This window comes from Pocillopora verrucosa, chromosome 1 (genome assembly GCF_036669915.1).
Source record: "Pocillopora verrucosa isolate sample1 chromosome 1, ASM3666991v2, whole genome shotgun sequence".
Lineage (NCBI taxonomy): Eukaryota > Metazoa > Cnidaria > Anthozoa > Scleractinia > Pocilloporidae > Pocillopora > Pocillopora verrucosa.
Window position 1 is genome coordinate 13,038,107 of NC_089312.1, and position 12,663 is coordinate 13,050,769.

General features: G+C 35.3%; 1 pseudogene; it reads left to right on the plus strand.

The window, feature by feature from the left end:
- The first annotated feature begins 1,754 nt into the window (after positions 1 to 1,754).
- On the plus strand, positions 1,755 to 5,291 carry LOC136282982 (uncharacterized; annotated as a pseudogene).
- Positions 5,292 to 12,663: the final 7,372 nt, after the last annotated feature.

A 12,663-nucleotide genomic window follows, 5' to 3' on the forward strand; every position in this document is an offset into this window, starting at 1 on the left:
AGGTAAAGCCTGCTTCGCGGGAAATTGCGTGACGCTCACAGCATGGTGTGATGTTTTGTTCACAGATTTTGTTCTCAAGTGTGACTGTAGCTTTCCGGACAAATTTTTTGTCACTGGCCGATTTCAAGTCAGATTTGTCCTGGACAAATCTGAAATTGTCCTCTAGTGCGACTTGGCCCTTATTATAGAGCTGCTAGCGGCTAAAAAATCGCATACCACCATACATGTATTTTTTCTCAAACATGTAATTTTTCACTAGTTTGTACACTTGTAGATTTTAAAGCATGTTGTAATATAATACATTTTTATTGGTAAATTATTCTATGCTTTCTTGATAATTATGTTAATTAGCTTTTATCCTCATTAATTGTAAATTAACTCAGATTAGACGAGAAGGAGAGGGAATAAACCACTGTAATTTTACTCATGGATACTGGAAAGAGACAAAGGCAAAGAACTTTCAAGTTAACCAACAAGCAAAGCATATCTAATTCAGACCAAGCATGGAGATGAGAAATTAATGCACAGAAGATATCACCTGTGGAAACTGCCAAGTACAACAAATCCAAGTCAGGCTTACAAATTTATGAATATCTTCGCCTGGTCCTCCCTTTTATTCGCTAAATTCCTCTTTGGAAGAGACTTCATGCATCTGCTTTAAATGCCAAGTTTAATAGTATCACTAAAGCACTAACCAAAGTGCAGGACAAGGAAAAATCAAACTTTCCAAAGACAACTCACCAGAATTGAAAAATAAAGATGTTTTTTCATACCATCTACATATATGTGTTGATCAAAGCAAATTCCTAATCTTGAATTGTCATAAACAAGAACACACTGTTTTTACATTTGAAATGAGCATAAATATCAATTTTACATAAAATAAGTCTTAAGTATATTAGATACTTATTAGCACAGATTTTATAATTCAAATTTTATTATGAAAAGTCTAAGGACTATGCATAATGTTAAATTTTTTATAAAAATTTAATGTAAATATTATGCAATTGAGCTTACTAGCTGCAATGTAATACTGTGCACATATTGTGTGCCTACACTGTAATAACTCCATTCACATGAAAAGGGTGTTAAAAAAACTTGCACACACATGTAATTTTGTCAAACACATAAAAAAAATGAGCATGGAAGAAGCTCATTAATATGTATGAAGCAGTCTATTGTTTTTAGCCTTTGTAACTCTGAATGGTGTGTTAGATTTATAAAAAAGAAGGGTGACATTACATGGTTCAGTACCAAAGTGTTCGGTGTCGGTGGCTTGTCTGCATTATGAAGAAAAAGGAAAAAAGTTTTTGACCTGCTTGGTACCACTTTAGAAAGTGAACAATATCAGGAAATACCAATTTCAATAATTTAAAGTTGTTGTCATAAAAGTTTATGGCTAGCATCTAACAGCAAAACTTGAATTGTTTGCATTCAGTTATCCATATTACGAGAAATTATTTGCAGTTTGCTGGAACAGGAGACATTATTATGTTTTACCAGGATGACTTTAGGTTCATAGAATAAGTGAAGAAAATGAGATTCCATTCTACCCTTTGCAGTTCACGTCTTTAATTATTAATTTATTTACTTATTTATTTGTTCATGTGTAAGCAAGACTGCTGCTATTGTTTATGATTTGATTTGTTCTTTTTACTTGAATCTTAAGTGTGAATGTAAAAGAATGACTAAGTGAAACCATTTTTCTCTTATCTGAAATGTTGAGCTATTCATTACCAACAAAATTGAACATAATGCCGCTCACTGTCAATAAAACACGGTACCCAACTCTAGCAAAAGTAAATAAGAATGAGCATCTGTTAAAATTGTCATGAAGATCATCATCACATAATGCTAAGCATGAATAAAAAGTACAAACAAAGCAAAACCACTCTTGTGAAAGCAATATTTCCTGAAATGTGGCAAGTAATGTTTGTTTTCAGCTTCACTATTTAACATCATTCATAGTGAATCTGTTTGGTGCTGATGGAAGACTCATGAAGACTTACCAAAAGCATATTTGTAACTTAGGAGTGAGAATTTCTGTTGTAACTGAACATTGACATTTTGTTTAGTTTTTATGATTTATTATCTTGTTTGTATGCATTGCATGCCATTGCTTCAACAACCTTGAGGTTGAGAAATGTAAAAATAAATGGTTGAGTTCTAGAAAACAATCCTTATTTTTGTAGTTGAAGTGCTTTACCTTGCTCACCATTTCACAATGAAAAAATAGTGCGAGAAAATTCAGATATTAAATGAACGAATGTTCCATTGCTTGATTCAATTGTAAACAAATATCTCACAGTTTTAACTTCCTCGGTGACTTTTTGTGAAAGATTAAAGTTACTTAATACTGTTTATAGGCTGTGTGTTAACCCATTTAATATGACACATTTGCTACTACAAATTCGATTCTAACTATATTTTTGTTAGCAACTAAAGTGATTCCAGAGAGAGAAAAGAAAAAATTAATAAGTTATGAATTGGCTTGATTTCCTTTAAAATACTTTACTTGGAAATATTGCCCAGTGGGCAAAACAAAACATATTTATGAAAAATGGCAATGGAGCTTGGGATATTCTCATTGCCTCATGAAAGCTTACCGTGCCATGGGCAAAGAAAATTTGTACCACACTTAAAGCCACTCAGATTGCAGGATTTGCTACCATGCCTTGAGAGAATACTCCACTGGAAGTTAAAGAGCTTGAAAGCCTTAAAAGTGACGTTCACAACAATCACCAATATTGCTAGTTGCATGTTCATATACATCAAATCACTGACCAGGTGAACACCTTGAAGTAGTCTCTGTCTGAACATGATTGTGAGAAAATTTTCTTGCTTCAGCTTCTTTCAGCTTTATAAGTTGAAAAGGGAGCGTGTCTTGTCCACTGTGGAGCATCCCATGCAGACAATGCTTTGGGACTTGCAGTAGACACAACTATTTTGCAGCCTCTCCTTCATTTGAAGTAGGAGAAGTCTATCAGGCCTGGGAAACAGTCCATTCCAATTCTGTAAAGGGTGACCACAACAGCTTAAAAGTACACACTACTAAGATGCTTACACTGTAGGTTAGCTTAAAAGAGGTGATCACTCATTAAAGGTTAAAATAACAGTAAGAGAAAAAAATTGCAGGACATATCCATCTTTCCAGTAAGAGATGATGACGATTATGTGAATTTAAATGAGGACAATACAGATAACTTTCAAGAGATGTTTGTTTGTTCCTCAGATGAAGGACTATATTTGAAACACTTCTGAGAGTCAGTGAGCTAAATTCACCTGTTGTTCAAACATTGGAACTTGCAAAAAGAGGAAAGCTGTAAGAAGAAGGGCTGTATATTCATGCATAATTTGCATTTCATAGAAGGTGAACATGTCCATCAGGGCTATCTGTTCTATAACTTTTTACAGTCTCTTATTACTTTTAAGTTTGAACATCATATATATCTACTACACAAAGACACAGGATTGTCCATGGAGGGTATTATTGAACAAGCGGAGTTTATTACACGAATTTACAGCCATTGTTGATTTGTATCAGTGTTCAGGCAGGTCGGGACTTTACATGTCTTTCAATCCTAACAGTCCTATGGATCAAATGAAGGCATTGGAAGCCATGGAGCCATTTACTAGTAACTTACACAAATGGATGTACAGGGACAAATTAAAGATCAATGATGACAACACTCAATTTCTTGTAATCAGATTGAGACAACAGTTGCTGAAAATTGATCACTGTTCAGTCCATGGATATTAAGCCAGTTTAAGCAGTGCATAATCTCGGTGCCTTGTTTGACTCACATTTTTCTATGTCGACCCATATTTCTAAGTCTCGTAGTGCGGCATTTTTCTGGTTATATACCATATTTACCCATATATGCGCCCATGTATAATAAGCACCCCGATTTTTGACCAAATTTTCATTAAAAAAAGTTTTCATAGCAAAAAACACATTAATTCTTACTACAATATTTATTGAGATAATAATACTTACATTACAAAAACTTCAAAATTACTTAAATATGTACCAGTAACTAACTTATTACAAAAGGTTGAAAACGATAACAAACAGCCTTGCAAAAAAACCTTCGAAATTGGACTTTGAGTCTGACTGAAAAAGAATTAAGTTTAAAATTTTATTACTTACTTTTAAAGCCCTCCATGGTATGGCACCTAGTTACATTATTGATTTAATTAACATTAAGACAAATATGCGGTATTTGCTGCACACAAATGAAGGTGTTTGTTTAAAGCATCCCTCAAGAAAAATGAAAAAGTCATTTAGTGACAGATCTTTTAGTGTGGCTGCACCCACTTTATGGAATGCTCTTTTTGCTAATCTTCACAGCATCAAATGCATATCAACTTTTAAGTCATGTCTTAAAACTTATCTTTTTCAATTAGCTTTTAATAGTTCTTAGATCTGTAAATATATATATATATATATATATATATATATAATTATATAAATGATGTGATTTATTATCTCTGGAATTTATTGTGTATGTCTAACAATAGTATAGTTTAGGTAACTTATTGTTGCAATGCGCTTTTGATCACCTGGCATGTTAAAAAGCACACTAGACATTTAACAAATTATTATAAATAAATAAATTATTAACACTTCAAATACCGTCTTCTCTTACAAGCAAAAGTGAAAATAAGCTTGATCCTTGCTCTTCAGAAAGAAGCTTTGATAAAGCCATGACATCTGCTCTAAACCCTGAGCAATCACTGTTAGACCTTATGAAGGCCAATTTAGCCAAAACTGTTTATTTGAAAAAAGCATTGTTATCTAGTGCAGAGGAGGAACTATGCAAAGCTACTCACACAAATGATGCCCTCAAGCCTCTCTCCTCTAAACAGTCCAGGCTCTGTTAAAATTGTCACAAGTCTGGACATACAAGACCAAAATGTTCTTCCTCTTCTTCCTTCCCATGATGCTTGTGGTTTAAGAAACAGGCACCTGGAGCTGAAACAAAAGACACAGGAGCAGCAAATATGAACCCAATCATAAAAAGAACAGTGTGATGCAGAATCAAAGCTGAAAGTGTTTTGCAGATCCCTCTCAAAGGTGTCCACTTGGTATTTTTGCAATGATGTCTCCCAGACTAAAAGTCTGCAATTTAATCAAGTAAAGTGACTGCATTTCCATGAAATGGAAAGGTTCCTGGATTTGATGCCAGCAAGGACTGGCAATTGCCAATTCTGATCAAACAGTACCAAAAAGAAACGTTGATACTTATTTGAATAGCAGTGTAGATCACTGCTCTTCATTGTGTTTGTAACAAAAGAGCATACTCAACTGCACTGGCATGACTGTCAACCACTGTGTGTATGTTGTATTTCAAATTTGGTCATGCTGTATTATGCAGGGTCTTCTAATGAATTTGTACATTTCACATGCTGTTCAACACTGGCATTCAACATTTTGTTATGTAATTTCACAAACATTCTTGAATGGTCTTCTTGAAAACAGATTTTATTTCTCAGTTTAATCCCAACAACATGGATTAATATTTTCTCCAAATATCTTAATTCATGCAACCTTTTCCATATTTTCTCACAGCTTGAGTTAAAACAGAAACCACATGGTCTTGCAACAAACAAGTTCATGATTTGCATATTGAATCAAAAAGCCAATAAGTGAAGTAAATTCTTGTTTTACAACGATTGCTATCCCTCCTTCCCTGTCTTTTTATTTCTACTTATTGTTTAGTTTTACACTAGATAGCCACACTTCTTGTGATATGTACTCTGCTAAGTTTTCTGCCGTGATACTGCAAATCACCTCGCCAATTTCTACTTCAATTTCATTTATTGCAAACAACTGGTGCTGTTAAAGAAATTGTTGATCTGATTAAAAACAGTACATACATGTATTTAGATGTGGTGAGTATGGTGGTTGGTAGATCAACTCAATTCTACATCTTTTGAGCATATCTTGCAACAATGGCTCAATGTGACAGGCAGGGTGAAATCCAAAATTATCAATCACCACATCCATCAGTTTCTCCCCACTACAGTGTTGTGTCCCATTAGGGAAGCACTTTCATTTGCCCATTCTTCCTGTGAGGCATCACCAACAAAATTAAATGATCTAACCAAGTTGATCAACATTGAAGGATATTGAAGTAATCAACCCCAACAATTTGTGATTTCCCTGTTGTTTTGACGACACTTGATTCATCAAAGAAATGAAGCTTGCTGGCTGGCTGGATATCTCAATACCTTTTGAAGATATTCATTTTGCCTATCTAATGCACCTGGCTTTCCTGCTTCAAGTGGTTGATATGTTTCTTTCTGAAATCTACTCTAAGTCATCCATATTGCGAGCAAATCATTATATATAATTTTCAATTTATATAAACTTCAATGTAGTTAAGAACATCTGTGTCAGTTTTAGGCTCAGCAAAATAAGCTTGTGGTATACAAATTGACAAATTTGCTACATTGAAACTTCTTACAACTCTTCTTACAAATGTATGGCTGGTCTTAACCTCTCTTGTAATAGTAAGCCTTGGTGTTTCAAATCCAATTACCATTCATGCTCAAGAGAAGGTTTTGCTCTCCCATTATAACATATAGGCCACCCAAACATGTTTTGATGCTACTCTGGTTTAAAAACTAAGTGAATGTAACCGAAGAAGTTACAATTCATAGACCCATCATAGCCTTCATCAGGGGTGATCTAAACACTGCAACAAGAGGTCCTTTCATACAATCACTAATTTGCTGCCTTTTTTCCGATGAGGTGTAAATAGGCAACAGGAAGTAAGCTGCCATCGTCATGATTCAAAGGAGCGTGGGCAGAGTTAAAATGCGAAGCTTCCAAACAAAGGTGCTGCATGGTGGTAATGCCAAAATGTTGGATCTATGAACTGTAACTTCTTAGGTTACATTCATCAAATCTTTAATCCAGAGTAGCATCAAAACCATGTCTGATTGTCCACCTGGTTGCCATGTGAACTTTAATATATATAAGCCACTGTTTGTGTTTTCATGCCACTGTATGTTTAATGCAGATATATAACATATTTTTACCATTCAGAATTTAAATACCTAAAATGTAATGGCTTCACATGGATTACATGTAATTGATTCTTTTTCACTAACATATTTCCTAAAAATTAATTTCTGGCTGCAATGAACAACTCAGAATTCTTCCTACTTTATTTAAAACAAGGTGTCTAGTTTGCATGCAGTGATTTCAAATGGTCTTACTTTGCCCTTCACGTGTCAAAAAAGTGTCAAATTTGTCAAAAAATTTTGGTTTGTGGAAACAGTAAAAGCACTTTGCACTGTTATAATTTACAGGAAAAAAACATCACAGAAAGTTAAGACAGACACAAAATTTTGACAATGTGCCCAATATTTGTAATTTGCACTAGTTACAACTTTGCACTTGTGTGCAAACTTGAACTTGTTTTTAGCCAATCAAAAGAATGTACTTTTTTCATGTACTAGTAAAACTAGTATGAGATCACTTTGACCTGAAATTAACTTCAAAGTGTACCACTGGTGTGATTCACTTGGAAGCTGAAGTGCTATAATGAGGCAATAGAAAACCTTTCTGTACATACCCTCATCTTAGCTCAAAGGGAGTTGAGAGAAAGTGCAAAAGTAATGCAAACCAGAGAGACAGTCAGGGATTTGTATTACTTTCAAGAATCCTCCCAGCCCCCCTAGTGCTTGGATGAGAATATATGAATGTGGAAAAAGTTCTTTATTGCTTTTGTAAACATTTATCTCCAAAACATGACCATTGAAGGAAAATGTTTTCAAACTTGTTAATTTACTCCTTGACTGATATAGATTTTCTCAATACATGCTTTTGATGACAGCACTTCCTGTGAGAAAATCAAATTGTGCATATGACTAGACATAAATTAATAAAAATTCAGGATATAAAAAATCATAGCTAGGTTGAAATTTGTGGCTAGTGCCAGCACTGTATGAACGAAACAATTCCAGCTTTCAATCCTTGTAAATTTGACAGAAAAATGCCAAAATGCTTAAAATGTAAGATTCCTAGAGAAGAGAACTTCAAGAGGAGTTTAAATTAAAAATGAATGCCACTATGGTTGATTTTTGTGCATCCTTTTCTGTCTTTGCATGAGCTCCCCAACAAGGTCAGGTCACAAGAAGGTGCTTTGTGTGGAGGGAAGGGGGGGGGGGGGGAAGGAAAGATAGCTAAACCCCAAATAAAATTTGCCAAATCTTTCTCCTTATCTGATATTTGTTATTTGTACTTGTACTTACTTTCATGCATCAAAACTGTGTTTACATATTTACATCCAAACTCCATAGATACTAATGAGGGTACTCATATAACTTATCTTCATTATTTCATAAATTGTATCATGGCATTGTTTAAGTATTTTATCTACTCTGTTGTGATTTGTATGTATCATAAATCTCCTCAAGATCACTTAGGAGGTCCTCATTGACATATAGTAGTTTGGATTTTATAGATTCTCTCAATTTCTGTAAATTTGTGGAAAAATTTGAGATTGCTGGTCACATAGTTGATTCAGAACAAGGACCATCAGTGGACCTCACCCAGACTCAAAAGTGTCAACATTCTGAGAAAGCATTAACCAAGTGTTACAAATGAAATTTATAAATCCTTCTGAGAGTATAATAGTTTGGATGGTAAAAGATCTCTCAATTTGTCAAATTTTCAGAAAAATATCAGACTGCTGGTCATTTAGTCATTTCAAAACTTTGACCAGCTCCTACATAACCAGAGTGAACAGTGAATGCATATTCGACAAAATATAGCTTCAATCTAACCTCAATCATTATAAATGTTTTTTTTGAGATACAATTGTTTCCCTTTTGTGCCCATTTCAACTAATTTTTGTGACCTTTAAAGGTTGTGAGATCAAAAGTTTGTTTTTCTAGCTGAGGTTTTTATAATCTCAATTACAAACTCCATTTCTTTAGATGCTGATTTCCATATTACCACAATCTTTGAATGCTGATTTATCTGTGAATAGAAAAATTTCAGCCAGAGAAGAAGCAGTTTCACCTATTAGATGTCACCTGAAACATACTTTCGCAGCCATTTTGAATTCTTGCTTACCATTTCAAAATCATGTGACCACATACATGTAGCTAAAAGGTCTATTACATAAAAAAACTCATAATTCAATGTCTAATTGTTAAAAGGCTATTGAATAACTTCTTTGAAACCTATTGCACTTTAGTACACTTCTGCAACCATTGAGATCCACTCAGCATACCTTCAAAGTAGACCTATGGTGCAGAATTACTGTTGATATGCAATTTCATCTCACACTAGATACACATATGCACTGCGAACCTACTTTTCTTGTAAAAGGCAATCTCAGCAACCATGATTTCTACTCACTAACATTAACCTGTTCAAATGGTGATGAAAAAAAAAGGTGCAGTGTACGGCCTTACACCAAAACTGTCACGTTTTCATAATGCAGATGGCTCTCGTGCAGAGCCAGTGATAACTATTAAGATCATGACAACATGTTCCTTGTCCATCTTTAAGGATGTTGTAAGCTCAAACTGAGCTCTATACCTTTCAACTCCTCAACCTACACTCATAATACACTTGTGTTCCCTTTGGAAAGACTTCTCACCTCCAATTCAAAATTCCCTAAATCCCGGGCACGGACAACAGATGCACATGCGTGTGAGTGCTAATGTTAAAACAGCTCATAAGCTCTTCTGTTATGGCAAGAATTAGAATATTTGTGGAGATAAAAATTTAGGTTTATGAAATATAAGATGACTCACCCCGTTTGGCTCACCAGGTGTCCGAACTTTCCACGAGTTTCGCCTTCGGCCACAAACACCGTAAACAGGAGGGAACTAAGCATTCGATCTCACTCGATATAATTTTCGCTTCGAGATCTTCGTTCGCTCGTGGTCGTCCCTACTTCATTACGGCCCTACTACCACTAGCTAAAACACTTACGGCATCACATGTTAAATTTAAATGTTCCCTAAGTCATCAGTTAACCGAAGCACAAGACTTTCAAGATAAGAGGTGTACACGTTCCATGTGAACAAGCCTCTAACAGTTTTGAAATATGCTGAATTTTTCATAAAAAATAGCCCATCCTTCGAGTTAAGATTCCCAGCGTTTCTTTTGCACAATCAATTAGAGATTTATCAAAAGAATACTGCGTACATTGTGCTTATACTACTGTTGTGACTTATACTAACCTCACAAAACCGCATGTCAGCAACTAGATTCGCACCGGTAAAAAAAGGTAGTTCCCAGACCCCTCTCATCATTTAAAATCAGCAAGGGCTATTAGGTTTGATTGGGACTCGAGAAACTGAGCGTAAATCTATTCAGTCACAAATTTATATGCCCCCACTTTTAACTCGCTAAAATAAAGAGATCCTGTTTTAAACATTTACTCTAAAAGCTTTAGCGGGCCTTGTAAGTTTTTATGATTATCAGGAGCTTCAGGTCACACCACAATGCAAAGCTTTAAATACATAGATAGATAGATAGATAGATAGATAGATAGATAGATAGATAGATAGATAGATAGATAGATAGATAGATAGACATATATCTATGTAAAAAATTTGAAAATACATTGAAACAATAAAAAGTACTTACCAACAAAAAGCTGCTTTCCACGAATACTGTGCCCAAAAGAACTTGTTTTGATGAGCCCTTTAAACAGCCCGAGGGACTCTACTTGTCTAAAGTCGCCGGGAAACTGCTCCAAAGTGTGGCGCTACTGTAGGTAAAGCCATTTTTATAATAGGCTTTTTACATTAGTGAAACTGCGAGTTTGTTGTAAGCAACATAAGTTAGACTTCTCGTCCACCACTTGTTCATCTCTGACGTCGAACTAAATCGTAGCCCAAAGTAGCCTCGTTGTCTCTTACAGTCTCCTGCTAAGCTTAGTCCTGCTTCTTTGTGCCAGGAAAATTCCAAGCTCTTCTGTATGAATAGTTAGTTCATTAATACTCAAAAAGGCGAAAAGGCTAATTAAAAACCACGTTGAGATGGCAACAATGATGTAGGCTCTTTACCGTTTTCATTAGTATACAGGATTCAGTTTTGCTTATAGTGCACTGAGCAGGCGCGAAATTCGTGGAGAGCGCGTAATTTCAACCATTAGTTGTTTGAAAGTTATTAAATTTTTTCGATTACCTTTAAAATTGAGATACATTCCTCTTCTTTTTTAGACAATTCTCTGTGATCTTTTGGTGCTGAGCAAGTTTCCGTCCACACTAACGGCAACAGCTCTTTTGATGTTTTTTCGCTTTTTTTACTGCTCCATTATAGCAAAGGTGGCATCGGATTAGTTTTCGATTTGCCTTTGATCGATTCGACAACTTGCAACGATTTTTAAGTTTGATGTCATTGGTACCATCATGGAGAACAACTCGGTCCGGCGAATGCTCCAGGTTGGCTTTGAGGTAGTCCTACATAGATTTTTTAATGGCCCTAGAGAATAGTTTGACCACTATTCTATAGCCGAAGGTTTTTTCTAGCTTTATTATGGAGTCTCCAATGAACATGGTTACACATGTGACAGCCAAAAACCAATTTCCCTTCCAAATCGACCAAACGAAACGAAGTGAAGTCATTCAAATCAAAGCGATTGCTATAAATAAATGAAAAGTTATAGGTTATCACGATTATAGCTAAAGAAATCGACAAACGAGGAAAAAAAAACGAACGGCAAAAGACACTTACAAACGTTGTACGAGATCCGTGTCAACTGGCAAATTAAGGACGATTTACAGCGACGTAAAGCGATCGATGGAGACGGTTAAAACGGTTAGGTGGTTTACACAGTTACACGGTAGATCCGCGGTGAAGAACTAAAACACGCGACATAAACAAAGGAAAATTATACAGGAAAAAATAACAGAATATTGATGAAAGTTATGTGTGTAGAACAAAAGGCCTGAATAAAATGTGACAATTTGTACAGATACACCAATCGAATTTTTGGCGGCAACAGTACTGCAATTATCGAAGACCTTGTTATTGGACTGTGTCCCATCCTCATTGTTCCTTTCTTTTCGTGTTTTATTCTTTTTGTTGCTAACAACTTTTCATTCGTTGCACATCTATACTGCCAGAGGATATTTTTGACTTTTTGTCATTAATTGGATCTGTTTATTCTGCCACTGTTAGATCTGTTTGACGTGTTAGATCGACTGGCACCTGGCATTTGGTTGACTGCTTCTCTCCAAAAAATTACAAGGCAGATGAAAGGGGATAAAACCTTTCAGCAACTTATCTTTAGTTTGCCTCTCTCAAAGATGAAATTAAATCGCGTAGACTGTTCTTCTCGATTTGCTATTCCTACAATTCACCTGAGGACTGCTCCTGAGAGTCTTTAGATGAGCCCAAATACTCTTAACTTTTCCTTCTGGTGAAGCCAGCTTCTCTTGAATTTTATGTCTTAGCCGTTGAACTTTTCCTGCATGGCCGCGTCCCCCTCAGCTTTATTTGAGGCCTGGCTTTATTCCAAAAGAACTCTATATGAACAAGATAGTAGCTAGTAAGAAGTAACTCATAATAATGACTTCATACATTCAAAACCTGTAGAGATTTGATTTAAAGATGTTCTTCGTTTGGAACAAATTTCCAACGGGCACTAAAAGTGCGAATTCTTTTAACACTTTTAGACTTAG